The sequence below is a fragment of the Balaenoptera physalus genome, assembly GCF_965194825.1.
Source record: "Balaenoptera physalus genome assembly, chromosome: 3".
Lineage (NCBI taxonomy): Eukaryota > Metazoa > Chordata > Mammalia > Artiodactyla > Balaenopteridae > Balaenoptera > Balaenoptera physalus.
In genome coordinates, this window is record NC_138890.1 from 89957045 (window position 1) to 89974891 (window position 17847).

At 36.9% G+C, this 17847-nt stretch overlaps 1 protein-coding gene across 4 annotated transcripts in view; it reads left to right on the forward strand.

Annotated features, from left to right (window-relative positions):
- EFNA5 (ephrin A5) overlaps positions 1-17847 on the forward strand; it is a 277419-nt gene that overhangs the window by 17572 nt on the left and 242000 nt on the right. Inside the window, exon 1 of one of the 4 annotated variants that reach the window (XM_082458273.1) lies at positions 4634-8984. The exons of the other annotated variants lie outside the window; for them this stretch is intronic. The gene's annotated coding sequence lies outside the window, so the exon portion shown is untranslated. Of the gene's footprint in view, positions 1-4633; positions 8985-17847 lie in introns of those variants that run through there. 4 annotated transcript variants of the gene reach the window in all.

The following is a 17847-nucleotide window of genomic DNA, read 5'->3' on the forward strand; positions in this document are numbered from 1 at the left end:
GAATGGTTAATGGTTACAATCCCTCCTGTGTTCCAGGCTTCCTTTCTTGGCAAAAGGGTAGTCAAGAAGTTTAAATTTTGATGACTTACTCACTGACATTCTGTATTATTAAAAAAATAATTCTTTGTAACTCTTATATATCAGTTTAAAAATATCAGCCAGAGGCTTCATTTCAGCTAGGCTGACTTTGTATTTTCTTTCCGTGAGCGCATGTTGATTGATCAAATTAAGTGTATAGCAATCCAGGAATTCCTTAAGATGCGGCAGTAATTGGATTGAGTTGCATTTTAATTATTTAGCTTTTATTAATATGGTAAATATTGTAGTAAAGATTAGAGCTGAACATATTTCAGTGCATTTGATGAATTTAAACAAACATGATAGAACAAGCCTATCCTAATATACCTAACCTTTTATCTCATATATTTTGAGGAAGGGTGGTTTGAATTCTCTTCATACTCTTTGTGAAAGCCAAATTATGTCAATGTATTTTGCTTGTTTAAAATATAGACAATGGTGAACTGCCCTTTAATACTAGGTCATCATAAACTAGAATTTTTAAGTCTAGACAGTTGTAAAGCCTCTTTAATTTCTCTCCTATTAAAATTTTTGGATCATCTGACTGTCCTTATGGAAATATTGTAAAATGCGAATGGAATGTATAGTTAGGTCTTTAAGCAGAAACAATGAAGTCTACTTATCGATTTGAATGGAATAATGAGCATTATAATTGGTTATGGCAGACAGCTATGAATTTCTTTCCTCAGGTATCTAACTGAAATCTCTAGTAATTTTATATGGCCTTAATCATTTTAGTAAAACTACCCAACTGTCATTTCAGGTTAGTTTTATGACAATTGACTCCTTAAAAAAATAAAATTAAACCAACTGGGCAAATATAAAAATTTTACAGTTAAATAGTTTTATTTTCAATAAAGAGAGTATCTCTATATTTACATCAACAAAAGACTATGTAAATTTATGGGAAAACTCCATTGATTCTAATGTAATATTAGAACCACCTCCCTCCGCATCCCACCTCCCACCTGCCGTCCCATAGAAAGCTACTGTCGCTGGTGGGAAGAGAGTGTTTGTGCCTTGTTTTTTTCGGTTACTCTCTTCAAAACCGCAGATCTACCTTCTCAGTGTCGCCAAGCTAGCAGACACGCGTACTGGTATTTACCATAGCACGCTCTTGATTCTGGGTGTTTGGTAATCACAACTTCTTTTTCGGACACACTTGAATTGGTAGTATACGTGAGATCTGGTTTGGGAGTCAGCCAAGGAGTTTGGACTCACTTCCCCTAGGGCCCTCGCATTGTCCTTCCGGGCAGAGCAGGCAAACACTGGCAAGCTTTGAGTGGTTGATCGCATCAGGGCCCTGTTCACAGGTATACAGGGGTCACACTAAGTGGATTTGCACTGCGGCCTAATACGGAGTTTTAAGACTGCAGTAATCAGTGTTGGAAGGCGATTGGTTTTTCTTGTTGTAAGTTGCTAATTAGTATCGAAAGTCTAACCTGTTTTGTTGAACTGCCTCCCTTTTTTTCTCTGAGAAAGTGGTTTGGACAGTAATCTATTTACTCTGTTTCTACAGCCCTCTTCCCTCTTGTTAAATAAAATCTAGAAACCTCTGGGGACTCCCCACTGTTGAGTTCTGCTTGGAAGGAGCTTTAAAACAGTGGCTCTAAACTGAAGTAAATATTGACTGGGTCTGGGGCTGGCTGAGGCCTGCTCAAAGCCTCCTATTGTTCTTGCTTAGTCAGCACTCCAGAGCCAGCTCAAGTATGCATGTGTTAGGAGGAGAAGAAAGGCCGCACAGGGAAATTAACAGGGCCCACAGCTGAACTCGTAAATGCACCATATAGAGGAAAGAGAAGCTGACTACAAAGCCAGCAGGAGCTTATGCTGGGTTACAGAGAATTTGGGAGACTGGAGTGCCAAAACACTCTCTGCCCTCTTTCAGAAGTTTAAGGTACACATGGAGCTATTGGTCTTGGTGGGTCCAGCCCTTCATGCCAGATGCTGTGTTCTCAAGGGCACATGAAGTGTAGCATTCTGGTGGAGTTGAAAGAAAGATGAGGGGTGAACCTGAATTCCAGACTAATCCTTCTCCCTCCCTGATACCTGTTCTGATGCTTCTGTCAGCCTTTCCAACTTCAGCTGTCATGTCGGATTACACACTCTCTTGGGTCTCCTAAGTGCTTCGGCATCCCTGGGGTATCAGATGGGTGATGGAGAACCATATGTCATCTGAAATGCAACTTCTGAAGTTCTGAAGAGGAGATGTTCTTATTTTATGAAAAATTGAAACTTTATTTTAAAAAAGGAAAATTAAATCATATAAATATGGAACAGATTCCCTTGTTTAAAGTGGAGTACTTTGAGTAAAAGCTGACTGTATTTTTACCATTCAGTTCAAGAACCCAAACAAACAGCTGGCTGACTTATGTTTTAGTAAAAACCATCCCGGTACATTTACTAACTGGAAAAGTAAACATCCTTAAAATGAAATTCTCATGTGTCCTGACTGCAAAGTGATTTTTAATAAAGACACAGTAAAACCACCAATAGCATATTTGGATTGTTGTTCATTATGACTGATATTGTAAACGTCCCTACATCTTAATGCCTGGTCTTCTGTGACATTTGATGTGAACCCGTCAGTGCTAAAGACCACATGCAGGCAAATACCAAGACAATTAGAAAATTCATTAATTGTCAAGGCAGTGATCAAAATGTTCTGCTTCACTCAGGCTAATAATGAACAACAAACAAAGAATGTCACAATAAAGCATGGAATGCTATGGACAGAGAGAGAAAGCACATCTGTTCAGGGTATCAGGAACTACTTGCTGGAAGAGGAATAGTGTGGATTAGGCCTTGAATGATGGTTATGATTTTAATAGAGATGGAGACAAATAGTAGAAGAATATTCCAGGGATTCATAACAACAGGAGTAAAGACTTGCTGGCTGTAACTTTGTAGGTGGATTTGGGGGACGTACAGAAAGCAGTCAGTGCCGAGCGAATGAGATCTGGTGGAAGATCGGAAGCTTGGGCTACAATGGGTTAGCCATGTTGCAGGGTCTCACTGTGAGGCTTCTAATATCAAGGGGGAGGGTCATGTATATCAATTATAATATACATGTTCTCATGTATATTATAATTCTGCACTATTGTGTGTCTTAGCCGCTGTTTAATTGCTTTGCAAATATAACTGAATACCGGAAAAATCTGAAGGTCTCAAATTAGGCTTGGTTTATAAGTGGTTAGGTGGTGGGACGGTAAAAATCAGGGAAGTTTTAATATTTCCAGATGGACCCTGAGAGTGCTGTATCACATCTCAATTATTTCTCTGATTTATGGATTGAGCGGTTGTTTTCAAACTTCTTTTTTAGCCAAGAAACATTGTTCGTAAAAATCTTGAGCAGAAAACTAATATATAAAACAGAAAAAAAGAAAAACAAAAAGCATCAAACAAACATCAGGCTGCATTTAGGAGAGACTGGGGTCTGGGGCTCCACCCACCTCTGGCCCCAGGCTCCTGAGAGGCTGTGCGGAGCTCCTCAGGCTCTTTGAGTCCCTTTTCAAAACCGCCAAGTAATGCCTTGGCGGTTACTCAGAGGAGTGCAGGATGATTCAGTTTTGCCTTTACAGGCACAGAAGTGCTCCTATGCCCTTCTAGAGACAGAGGTATTTCTGAATAGCTCCCATTTATTGAGCACTTACTGTGTACCAAGCACAGTGCTTTACAGACTTCACAATCATTATCATGTATTTAATCCTGACAACACCTTTTATGAAGAAGGAAATGTAATGGTCCTCTTTTACAGATGAGAAAACTGAGCTTTATATACTTTGACCTTGGCCAGTAAGTGGCTCTTAAACCGCTTAGCTGGGCTGTGTGGAGTGACACACTGTCTAACATAATTAGTGAAATGTTGAAAGGTGACCTTGAAACAGAATTTTTGAGGAGGTGCAGTGGAGAAGAACGATAGAGACCGTATGCTAATATGAAAGGAGGGTTAAAAATGCACACTTATGTTCCCCCTTGTTGAGCATTTAATGGATTGAGAGGTTGCAAGCCGCAACTGGTACACCTACAGCAGATAATTAGTACCACCCACTGGAGGTTAAATGTTTCCTTGACTCCTTTGGAGCTAATTGTGAGGCTGTGTGTATACATATACAGCGTGCATTGTATATGAAGAATAATCGGACTGGTAGGGAATTCACATGCCAGCTAGCCCTCTTCCTCTGCATTCGGGTAAGCTTGATTCTTGAGGCCTTGCCAAAGTACAGTGCAATTTTTGAAGAATTTTAGGAGAAATTCTAGAATTCCTTGAATAAAAGCTTGAGTTTAACAATCATATCGTCAGGAAATTTCCCCCTATATTTCATTTAAATTCCTGCACTTTCAGTCAGCTTTGATTTACATAATAACAATACGAATTTACTTCAAAAATTTTAAATGCAGCTTTTGCCTACTCCACAGTAAATACATCCTGAGCAAGAAACACGTGTTTCTTAAGCTATCGAGAACAGCATATGAATGCCTGAATTGACTCTATATTCTTTTGTGTCCCAAATCCCCCCCCATCTTCCTCCCCTTGCTGTTGCTTCCTTTCATCACAGGAGTTTTTGCCCTGTAGCTTAACAGCCAGTAAATTATTCCTGATTAGTTTCAAAGACAAAAGTCTCCTGATAGGATGTGGGTAGATCAGGTTCCCAGCTAATCTCCAGAGAGACAACATGGAGGGGAAGAAAGAGTTTTGGCACCTTATCCGTTATGGACATCTGCTTTGCCAGACTAAACCAGGTCTTTTAGTTGAAACGTGTGCCTGGAAACATGAGGTGATTCATCGCCCATGCACAGTCCTTTGTGCTTCTGCACTGGAAGTTGTTACCCTTTCTTCTTCTTTAGTGAATATGAATAATATTGGCATATGGACAATACTGTAGTTGGTGTACACTATCTGCATCTTTGTATGTGTTCTGTTCCCTAGATGATAAGACTCTTGAGGTCAGGATTGTGGTTTACATGCAGAAGCACTCTATACAAGGTCTGGCCCATGATGGTTAAGAATCTGAGGCAGGTCCTGGGTATAATTCTCAGCTCCTCCACTAACTAGGTGCTGTGGGCCTGGACAGGTTACTTAACCTTTCCCCGCTTCACCTACCTCATCTGTAAATGAGAATACTAAATGTATTTATCTGATAGCGTTATTGTGGTGATTAAATGACATGTTACATTAGAACAATTCCTGGCACAGAGTATGTGATTAGTAAATGTTAGTTAGCTACTAATAAATACTTTTGCATGAATTTCTTTATTTTCATTATCTTTTTATGTACAAAAAAATCTTATAATGGTTCAGAGACATATTAAAGAGACAGCATTGACTAACTTTGGAGTCTGGGTGATCTGGGTTCAAATGCTGATTCTTTTCCTTAACTCTGAGTTTCACTTGCGTAAAATAGAGAGGGTGTATAATTTGTGATGATCCAGTGAGAAAGTAAATGCATGTAAAATACCTGCTGCATAATATCCTCTCAGTGAAATCTAGGTGTCATTATTAATTTAGAGAATCATTTGAGTATTAACCTAGGAGATACATTGTCTGCCCATAGATTTTCTCTCTTCATTTTCCTGCCTGTTGCCAAACGTTGTGGTAACCTAACTGAACTCATGTGTTAATTGTGTGGAAATTCTCCTTTCTGATTTTTTCAGTTTGAAAGATAAAGTAATATCTTTTCAAAAAAAAAATACTAAGGCCTGGAGTCAGGTGATGTGGATGTCACTGTTTTTTTTTTTTTTTTTTTTACCAACTAGATGCTTGACCTTAAGCAAATCACTGAATGCTCCAGGACTCTTGTTTTTCATCTTGACAACAAGGTGACTGAATTAGTTCATCTCTTATGCTAGAGCATCTGACTCAGAAGATCTGAGATGTGTCACTGCTTTGACACTACTTAACTGTTTGACCTTGGGCAAGTCACTTAACCTTGGTTAAGCTGAGTTTCCTCATCTGTGAAATGAGAGGATTGTTGTCCTCTGGGAGGTCATTGTCAACTTCATTTTTGCTTTATTAGTGCAGAGGAACTAATACATACGTATCTACATGTCTAAACTTTTGAAGAAAACACACTCATGATTTTTTGTTTTTTACTTTCAAACTTTAAAGGTTAAAAAATTTTTTTCTGTGTTACTTCTAAACATGAATTTAAGTATTTATCTGGAAAACCATCCTGAAGTTACGGTTAATCAGTAAGAAAAATAATGTACAGTTTCAGAGCTTTGGGGCATATGTTTTATACCCAAACTAGCCAATCCACTCTCATCCGAGTTAATGAATCCAATCCTGAGATTTGACACAGGGAGACTTTGGCGGAATTGTATCTGATTAAACACCCATTTTAATTTGGTTCTAAAAATTAAGAAGTTTTTAAGAAGTGTTTCAAAAGAAGAAAAAGAAGGACCTAGAATTAAAAAAATATTCTTTAGTTCACATCTGTAAGATCTAAATCACAAGTTGATTTACTGAACTGTTTGGTTTTCATTTGTTTTCCATTAGGAGGAGTTATGAAGTAGAATAGGGAAGACTTTAGAAAATTGGGTATATGTATAAGTATTGGAACGCAGAATACAGTTGTACAATTTAAATCTTTATCATAAGTTATATAACTACGACTCAGTCTTTTGTCCTGTTTTTTGCTGTATCTTGTCTAATTTTGCATACTTATTTTTACATTATTACTAAAAAAATTTAAATAATGTCATGGTAGGCTTTATAATATGAAATGAACATTTCAAACATTACTTTAGTAATCAGTGAAAACTGAAGTGGGCAAGACACACTGGATCTTTAAAATAAGTTCCAAGATGCCAGTTCACTATACAAGAAGGAATGATTCAGCCAGAAAATCAATTAAAATTTTAAGTGATTTATGCACTTGTATCACGATGATGATCAATGTAGACATAAAGAGTAATGAGTAATTATTAGCTAACTTACCTGTTTTATGCCTTCCTTGTATTAGAGAAACCTGTTTACAGAGGAGAAATCGTCTCATTTATTTGGAGATGCTTGGCCCACCTCAGGGTCTATTTTCTTAGTAGTTTCTAGTCAAATTATTCCTAATCAGTCTCATGGGTAGATTGGACTGTCTTCACCCCATTTCCTGTGGCATTGTGGGTTTTCAGTGGACTAATCACAATCACAGAGCACGAAGATGTGTCCTCTTAGAGGTCAGGTCTTGTTCTCATCCAAATAGATTGATTTGTGAGCAGTAGCGATTACGGACAGCGGGTGTGTGTTTGCAGTGTGTTTCTGCATTTAGTAATTTGTTGGACATGAATGTAACATTTTTCATTTCCCTGCTATCTAATAAAAGCAGTCTGACTAAATTTAAAGAATCCAAGTTTAACTTTTGTAGACTCTGTTTTTTTCCCCTTAGCTTGTAATTTTGTAACCTTTCATTGTTGGTTTTCAGAATGAGTATTAAAGTAGATTTATTTTGCTGATGTTTATTTCTAGCTAACAATATAGGTATGTTGATTAAAAAACCTACTTAAAATAAGAGCTCATTATAATAGCAATGCTGATTATGAAACTATGATTTTAAACTATGTTTTTTACAAATATTGAGTTACTATTAATCCATTATAGACATTTGTACCCATGATGAAATTGTGAGAGGCTGAAGAAAGTGTATATATATATATATATATATATATATATATATATATATATATATATATATATATATATAATAGCTGTATACTTAGACTGAAAAGTTTGAGTGTCTGGTTCTTAAGTTTCCAAAATTGCATAAGATAGAAATACATTGATAACAGTTAATATGGAAAACAAATCATTTTATTTAAATACATATATAAACTGTATTTTATCTGCAAATTATTTCATCTACTATGTCATTTGCTTTTTGTTTTATATTATCAGAGTGACATCATCAGAAAGATGCTATTTTTGAAAAAAAAGTCAATAATTTGTATTATAGGACCCATATTATGCATGACTATCATTTATATGATATTTTAGTTAAACCTGCTTATTAGCTATCTACAGTGCACTGATAATAATATCCAGAAGTCCCAATTCCACAGTAAAATGACTGTATCTGGAGGAACTTGGGGAACTGATCTCGAATGTGTATGTATCCTTTACACACAAAAAATCCTACATGATGAAGCTTTTTCAGTAAGATTTTTTCACATTTCTTCGGAGTCAGGAACTCTTCCGTCTTAAGAACTACGTTCAGTGACAGTACCCCGGTAGTAGGTAACAGTATCCCCAGCCCTACCTCCACGCTTCCATGAAAATACTTTATTTTTTCAGAAGCAGTAGTTTTAATGTTCTCATGGTTTTAACAGCTACGTCTTTCAGTAATGACACACTCAACATGAGTACACGTAACTGCTCCTGTCTGCATGTTTACAGGGAGACCAGGAAATCAAGTGGATCTGTGAAAGGAAGAACTAGCACCCACACGTTTAACTAGTGCCTTCCCCCCATTACCTTTCGTATCCCTTGGTAGCAACTGTCTCACCTCCCTGAAGACGTTAATTATATCAGATACACGGTAGTCGCCTTGGTGTCAGGGTCATGCCTTGTTAATCTTTACTGTAGTTGGCATAGTGCTTGGCACACAGTAGGCGCTTTGTAGGATTTTTAAAATATGAGAATGATAATGCCGTTAAGCATGTAGCATCTGCTTAGATTCTGCTCATCTTTCATTTCATTAAAAAGGAGCTACGCTTTAGTTAACACGTTTTGTACTTGATAATTATAAGCCGCAGCTAACCTATGATTATTCTTCACAGTAGAAATGTAAATAGATCCTTATTCATTGTTTTTCTCAGCCACATTGTTTGGTCTCAGCCTCTTAGGTATTTGAAGAGATGGATTGATGATGGCAAAGCAGGTGACAGGCTTCAGGCCACAGGGAATGTGTGGTCAAGTTAGTTTGGCTTTCTTCATGTAACTGAATCCTCCATATTTACCTGGAGAAAACAGTAATAGCTTAATGGCTGATTTGGTCATGGCTTAGGATGGGCCTTTAATGGTGTTTTTTTGTTTGTTTATTTTAACGATCTTCAAATCAAGAATTGCATCTTTAAAAATGCCAAACACTTTGAATATTTGGGGGCTATTCTGTACAGACTTGATGACTTTAAGTCTATGCAGTGTCCACAAGATATGAGTAAAGTAAAAATAACATTTTCCCCCAAATCCTTTTGAAGTAAGATTCAGACAAAAACACTTATTTGCTGTGGTATTTTGGGACAAATTTAATGTTAGAACTAGACTAACTATAAAACTTGATTCAATATATTGTGGGCAAATTGTTTAAGATGGCACTTAAAACCACTGTCACGTATACAAAGATTTGATAGATATAAATTTGGTAATGACGTTAACATGAATAGTGAGTGCCTTTTAGGGGGACGTTTAAATAAAGTATCATGAATGGTAGTATAAATTTAATTTAGTCAACTCTGGATAAAGTACAAATGAGCAATTTAGTGTTTATGCAGGTTAAAGGTGGCTAAGAAAATGCTTCAACTCCTACAAAGCAGATTTGCTCATTTTAATCATTTTTTCTGGATGAATTTAACTCATACTGGAACAGTTGAAAACATTTGCAAGTCGTGACATTATATAACCTGACAATTTTTTCAGCTTTAAAAGTAAATGACAGTCTTAAATTCGTTGAAGAAATTCATTTTTTAACTTGAGCATTTAGTGTGTTAGGTACTGACTAGATAATTAACAAAAGTATTTTTGGATAACAAAATCAACAGTTACTCATAAATGAATAGCTGAATTTATCTGCTTGTTTTGCTTTACTGCAAAACGTGCAAGTTTGTGTTTACGTGAGAAATTTCTTTAGATAACATTGCTTTTTCCCTTTAATGAACCTTCTTCTACAGGCCATGTTTTCTTCATTAATTTGTATAAATAATCTTTGAAATGAAGCAAAGTGTTCTCATACTTTCTTTCTAAATGTTTCTTTTTCCCTCCTTTTGTTTATAAGTAAGCACTAAACTTTTTGCGAAGGTTACTAGGAGCTAACAAGTAGCGTACAATGTTTGTCAGACGAATCTGAGCCAAGGTGACTATTTCTGTCTAATGGAGGGTGACAACGACGGATTTAAGAAGTCATCCCCTTATTGTCTCTAGCACAAAAACCTTCCGCCTGCATCTTTCAGCTTGTAACGCCACTTCTAAAGGATCCATGGGCAAACTGCTGAATTTTTATTAATCAGCTTAACTTAATGAGATGAAAAGACCTTTTCAAAAGAATGAAGAAGGGAGAGACAGATACTGAGAGCTACTCTAATTCTCTTCCATGAAGAAACCATTTTCCTTCCAGATTTTTAGGGAAGACATATTCAGTCCTGTTCCCAGGTAATTCATCTGGCTCATCTTTCTAATTTTCACACACTTAGGGACGGACTTTCTCTAGCCATGTGCTGCCTTTATTATTATTTTTTAAAGAAAATAGACAGCTATAAAGAAGAGTTAATGAGAGTTGAGGGGGGGAATACCTTTGGGAAAGGAGGCAGGAAAGCTTAAGCTGATAAAACATGACTCTTTTTTGATGGGGGCTCTGTTTGGATAACTTGCCCTTGTCTAAATTCTTCTCTCTTCCCGTCCTTCCTGCTCCCCCCACCCCTTTTCCTCTCCCTGTCTTGTCAAGCCTACTTCATAAACGGTAGCAGCTGGAGATCTTTTAGTGGCATTCAGGGATTACTTCCCTTCGGGGTTTTAATAAGCCTTGATGCTTGAAACATAGTAAAGACGCTTCTGGAGACAATCACCATTCAGGCTGGGGACCATGGAAACTTTCAGGGCCCAGATGGTTGGGTCCGGGCGGGACCCCAGGGTGCATGGAGCACAGCACATCACCGTAGCGAGGACTCTGGGCCCCGAAGGACAGACTGGGAAGCAGTCAATAGAGCGATGGTTTTCTGTGCAGTCAGTAGAGGGTGCTTTGCATGATTTCTCAACCCACTTGACTCATGCTCCCTTAAATTACTGGACTTAAATCTCTGATCAGCCAGAGTTGCCACCACTCAAGTCCCATGGTTCAGGGCTTATCATCCCCCACGGTGGGAAGCTGCCCACAGTGGGGACACTAAGATGGCAAGATGCTGAGCTCATTTGGTAGATCTCCTGAGGTGTCATTGGTGGTCAGGTGGTACAGAGTGCCTCAATGTTGGAAGAGAAATGTCTTGTTGCTACTTAATTGTGAAGGCCACCCAGTAGCTTTTTTATGTTACCTAGTAATTTATCCCAATATGTGGCTTTTAAAATTTAGTTCTTAGAGTGAATCAGGAAAGCTTTATAAAGATGGTGCCACGTGGGTTCTTCAAGTTCACCTAATTTTGTTGTTTAATTTTGTTTTTGTAGGTGGGAAAAATAGGAGGCAAAATGACATTTTAGATGTCACACAGAGCATGAGTCTGTCTTCTCATCTGTGATTTCTGAGATTTTTCTCCCCCTTTCTCTCTCCTATGGAATTCTGTGTTTAAAGTGATCCCTGAAAGAACTTCTAGAAAATCCCAGTATGCCAAGGAAAACTATGGCCAACCTCTGTATCCTCTCTTTCCTCCTATTTTGCACACGTCAACTTTTATTTTCTCTCCGTTACATCTTGATGTCATGTCATTCTGGAAGGTAAAAGCACATAGTTTCTGAGGCTGTTATGACTGCCCGATCATGCAATGTTCTTTTTTTTTTTAAAATAAATTTATTTATTTATTTTTGGCTGCATTGGGTGTTCATTGCTGTGCGCAGGCTTTCTCTAGTTGTGGTGAGTGGGGGCCACTCTTCGTTGTGGTGTGCGGACTTCTCATTGAAGTGGCTTCTCTTGTGGCGGAGCATGGGCTCTAGGCACGCGGGCTTCAGTAGTTGTGGTGCGCGGGCTCAGTAGTTGTGGCTCACAGGCTCTAGAGCGCAGACTCAGTAGTTGTGGCGCACGGACTTAGTTGCCCCATGGCATGTGGGACCTTCCTGGATCAGGGCTCAAACCCATGTCCCCTGCATTGGGAGGCGGATTCCCAACCACTGCGCCACCAGGTAAGTCCTATGCAATAGTCTTTAGAAGTCACGTGGGTTCCAGAGAGAGAACTTCTGCTTTACAGGGTTGGGAATCAGTCTACTCTCAACATTCGTTGGCCTTTTAACGCAAATGGGTAAGTTTTTTCTTTAGGTAGGTTTCTGGACACAGAAAGTAATATTGATTATGATTTTACGAAAGCATCAAGTGATAGTGATAGAAGCTGCCTCTCCAAATACCATCTGGTTAGGCCAGGTCCTCTCTGTCTTGTCTCCACTTAACCTACTTCATGGCTTTTAGATAGTATCCTTCTCTGACACTTTCAACTGGGAGAAGCGAGAATGTGGGCACTTTTAGGCTAGTCCTTGGGGGTTGAGGCTGGCCTCAATGTGGAGCTGGAATATTAGGAAACAGCTGTTCTTTGCCTGGGTGGACAGTCATTGATTTTTAAGCACTTGGGCCTCCTGATGGCATAAAAACCCATTTGTGCCTCTTTAGATTAAGGTTAATTTTTGTGGTAGTGAGTGCAGATGCAATGAACAGATGCTGCACACTTGCTTTGGCTTTTATACATACTCTATACTTCAAAATGAAATTTAATTAAAAATTAAATGCATCATTAGGTCATAAAAAGAAAATTAAAATAAAAATCCCTGATTAGAATGTATTGCATCAAATAAAACCATGGTCCCAGTAAACCTGGGGAGTTGATTTATTAAAAAAGTTCATAGATAAGAGTGAACTGTCCATTATTGATATTTTTTCTCCCCCCCATAGTTTATAGCCTACTATGCTCTTGTATAATGATTTCGTGAAACCATTTTAATCATAATCAAACATTTATCGGGATTGGAAAATGATGTTTATTCATTTTCTCCAACATAATGAAAATCACAGCTTTCAAATTATGTGCGAGCTTTAGTTTATGTATACATACATTTTATTTATTTAGACATAAATAGGAATGTATACCAGGCTGCTAAAATTCAAACTCAGAAATACAAGAGAAGTGACTGTGGTGTGGCTTGCTTAGGTATGCCCAGCAGGACCCCCAGATCATCTTCTCCTGCGGAAGGAGAAACACCAAGGTTGTCTGGGAGGTTTGTGATTGACCTTGTGTGTGCCAGCATTCTCATTTGTCTTTCAAAGTATCTGTAGAGTGGTTACCTCTGTGGTTAGGAAATCATTTGTAGCTTAGAGTTGTAATGCGGCGAGACAATCCGCTCACCTGCAGATAATGTTTCATTAGCCTCTTTCAAATTGACAGGGCTGGCTGCTTCCACATATCCCTCTGGTGAAGCTGAATGATTGCTCTGTTTTCTACTTTCTTGTTACAGGTCACTTTCAGTAAGGAGTCTCCCCTCAGGCCTTATTAAAGTAACAACCAGATAAACAAACTATGCTTCCAAATCAGGAAGAGGGAAGATGGGACTTGATATCACTAACTCACCTGGTTTTATTATTACGGATTTGTTTTCATTAGAGAAGTAGCATCGCGTTAGAGAAACATTTTCCCACAGTTCTACAACTCATGTTGGGATATTTCCATTTGAGCTTTTCTCATATGCTTGGCTATTAATTAATTCATTGCATCTAGCTTTTTCTCCCTTAATATTATATAGTAAATATTTTCTAATATTTCTGGAAGCAGCCTGTATAATACTGAAATTATCCTTGTCAATGACTGGATAAACTTTCATCAAGACGATTAACCATTACTTACTTAACCAATACTTTTCCATCTTATTAGCTACGCTTTCCCCCAGAGTTTGTTACCAATATGCCTGGGAAAAGCTGGATTAAAGAAATGACATTACATCTGAGCCTTTGAGTGCCTTTAACATATGAATAATCTCTGACAGGCCACGATGGAGCATAGGCCCACGATGGAGCATGTATGTGGCATATCCAAAACTTTCTGACTATTTAGAAATACTGAATTACTATTCTTTATTGTTAGACATATAACTTTTCATAATATAGTTTTCCATAATATAAATGACACATAGATAACTTAATTTTTTTTTTTTTTTTTTTTTTTTGCTTAAAGCTTACCTTATATTTTGGATTTTTCTCCAGGGTAGAATAGTAGGATTATTGGGTCGAACAGTGTTAACATTGTGTAATTGTTGGTAATATTGTCAGGTTGCTTTATAGTTTCATAATACTCTTACCAGACCTGGGTACTTTTTTTTTTTTTAAGGATCTCATTTAATGAACAAGAAAGAGCTGTTGTTTTAATACATATTTCTTTGATAATAAGTGAGATGAGTTGCTCATTTATTTATTTGTTCACTGTTTATAAAGGCACTAATGATTGGTAAAGCTTGCTCTTATTAACCTGTGCCTTTGGAATAAAAATACTGCTACTGGCTGCCATTGTGCTGGATTTGGTGCTGTGCTGAATGCTTACTGCATTCATAGTCTGTTACACAGCCTTAAAATAAGAGAATACTTACCTAGCTCTTACTACGTACCCATCTCTTTTCAAGCAGTGTGCATATGTTTAAGTCATATAATTTGTATAATGACCCTATAAGGTAGCTTCTTTTATTGCCATCTCATCTTGCAGATGAGGAAACTAAGACATAGATTAAATACGGTGATGTAGTTGACGCCGTTAGTAAGTGGCAGAACCGGGATTACAAAACCTGGCAATCTGTTTCAGAGACTACTCTGAACTCTGCTGTGCTGCCTCGGCTACTGCTATTATTATGCAATGTTGTATTCTTAAACTTACCAAATGAATGCTGCTGTGTCACTGCCCTGCGAGTCCCCTGCCATTTTCAAAGTAGTAATACTCTAGAAAGTGTAGATTATATTCCATATTTTAAAATCCCAATTTATGCATGTTATTCTTCTGTATGTGAGGATACAGGTTAGAGAAAAGTGGGAGAGTGTTAAATGTCCAAAGTAATATGTTGTGTTTTAAAAGAAATACCTTTATAACTGAAGGCTGAATTTTTACTACCTACAGTACAGACTATAGCTTCTACAGTATTCAACAATTTAGCTCACGTGAGTATCTTTGATAAGATGTGTTGTATGGATTGGAGAGTAGGTGCCCTTAAAGGCAGATTTATAATTAAATGTATACACTGCTATATTTAAAATAGATAACCAATAAGGACTTACCATACCGCACAGGGCAATCTGCTCAATACTCTGTAATAACCTAAATAGGAAAATAATTTGAAAAAGAATAGATACATCTATATGTATAACTGAATCACTTTGCTGTACAACTGAAGCTAACACATTGTTAATCAGCTATAGTCCAATATAAAATAAAAATTAAAAAAAATTTTTTAAAGTGATTGTAACGCAAAAATGACCTAAAAAAGTAAGCCATTAGCTTATTTTTCTTTATAGAAGATTTTACATTTATATATGTGTGTGTGTGTATATATATATATATATAATGGCGTATATACAGCATTATATTTTTCTCCTATTTTGAGGATTTTCGTTAAAAAATAACTTGTTCTTTATCTTTTTAATTCAATAACTCACACTTGAAAAGCAAAAAAAAAAAAAAAAAAATGGCTTTGCAGCTCTCTGTGAATATTTGGTCTTGAACCTTTCTAATAATATGTTTTCTCCCTCTGAAGCATTATTCATCTCCTGTTAGCATTCTCCCATGAATTGAGAGTTAGGTTTGTGATTTTCTTGACAGATGCTGGAAGCAGGATGGAGTCACAGGACTTCTCTTGTCATTCTAAATATTATAGATTGAAAAGACTTATTTTAACTAAAAGTCTTTTTTTGGGGGTGGATTAAGAATTGGAGAGGATATGGCAATAGTTTTGTTTTTTTCCAGACTTTTGATTCCCCTTAAGATTCTATGAAGATTTTATTTTTCAGCTATGGTTTGAAAAAAAGAAAATGACCAATACTAAGCTTATTTACTGTTGTTGGCTTTATAGAAGAAATTTAACCTTCCCACATTAAAATTTAGAGATAGAATCTTTGCTTAGTTCAGCATTTAGATATTTGTAGTGGTCATTACTGGCCTGAGTAAAATAAAATAAACAAAAAGCAGGCAAATTTTAGAAAGATTTATAGTAGGATGTTCTTATAAAACCAGAAAGTTTAAAATATGGTTGATTTAAACCAGAAATGCTTGCTTGGTTCTCAAATATTTATAAAATGCTAAATACTTTTCATGCTCTTTTCTGATGGTTTACAGATTATTGCCCCGTATCAGTATCATCACGCCCACTCCTCTGTCAGAACCTTGTAACCTTCACAGCTGGTTATTATGGGACTGTGTTTGCCCATGTTTCACTCTTTCCCTTTTAGACAGTCTTCATGGGGTTTAGCTTTTAAATTTTCTAATTGAAGTGTTGTTATGCAAGATACATGGCTAATGCCATCCATATTTGAGAATATAATCTTATCTCTTGAGAAAAAAATTGGATACGATATTCCAAGTTATTTTAGCTCTAATAAATCATGTAGCTTGATATAGCAACTCTTCTGGAAACAAGTATCTTAAAGTAAACTGATAAATAAATCCTTTATTTTATATTTTCCATTTCATTAATGGTTTGAGAGTGTCCTGAAGAAACTTACACGTCATTTGGCTAAATCTTGTCATGGCTTTCTGAAGTTTCTCACAGTTCTGGGTTATTAATCTATAAAGGATGAGATAAAGCATTTCTTTGTATTGAATTTGAACATGATTTGTGCTTTGGGCTCCATGAAATATTAAATTCTGTTTGCCATCTTTGAAGGCAAGCTGGGCAGGAAAACTTATGCATGTACGTGGGTGAGGAAGGGATTGAGGTCATGGCATCTTGGTTCAAGGATTTGTTTTCTTACTTTTTATTTTTTTTTCTCATTTAACAGTAATGTTTAACTGGAATGTGTTTTGAGAGACTCATATGAGTCACAAATATATATACAAAACATACCTATACACATACACACATATATGTTTTCATGGTAGTTTCATTTCTAGCGTGTAGTCTGCTTTTGTCTGAAACTGAGATTTCAGAATCAGAGTCGTAGCATGCAGAGTATCTCATGTGGTAGCTTAAATGACATATTTAAACAAAAAAGTTTTAGTCATAAAAAGAATAAGAAAGAGGGGAACGATAGTTAAAGCACTGATACTTTCAATAATATTTTCAACCAATGTCCCTTAGGTTTAATTGTCTCCAGGAAGTTTCATCTGCTCACAATCTGGGCAGACTAGCACTGCCTTGTGTTGGCTCATTCAGGAGACCATCCATCGTAAGGATGAGTGCTTTTACTAACCTGGACTTCACTGTCGGTGTGTCTGCAAGGATCTGAATTGATATATCTCCATTTCCTTTTTTTTTTTTTTTTAAACATCTTTATTGGAGTATAATTGCTTTACAATGATGTGTTAGTTTCTGCTTTATAACAAAGTGAATCAGCTATACATATAAATATATCCCCATATCTTATATCTCCATTTCTTAATGAGGAGTTTGGTCTTAAATGTAGTGAACCCTCTCACTGTGAGACTGACTGTTACCTAAGGCTCAAAATCTATCCTAATTACCATTTCTCTTAAACACCCATCATTAAGGAGTGCACAGAATGCTTGCCTTAAAAGGATAGTTTCGTGGAGATTGCTTCTTGAGTATGTGTCAGCACAAAATGAAATCCCTGGGGTTAAGAAAAAAAAGAAGCACTTACATGCTGAAAAGTGGTGAAAAATCTACAAATTCAAATACTGCTGACTGAAAGGCAGTTGATGGGATGCATGTTGGTGCAGAGGCGGCTA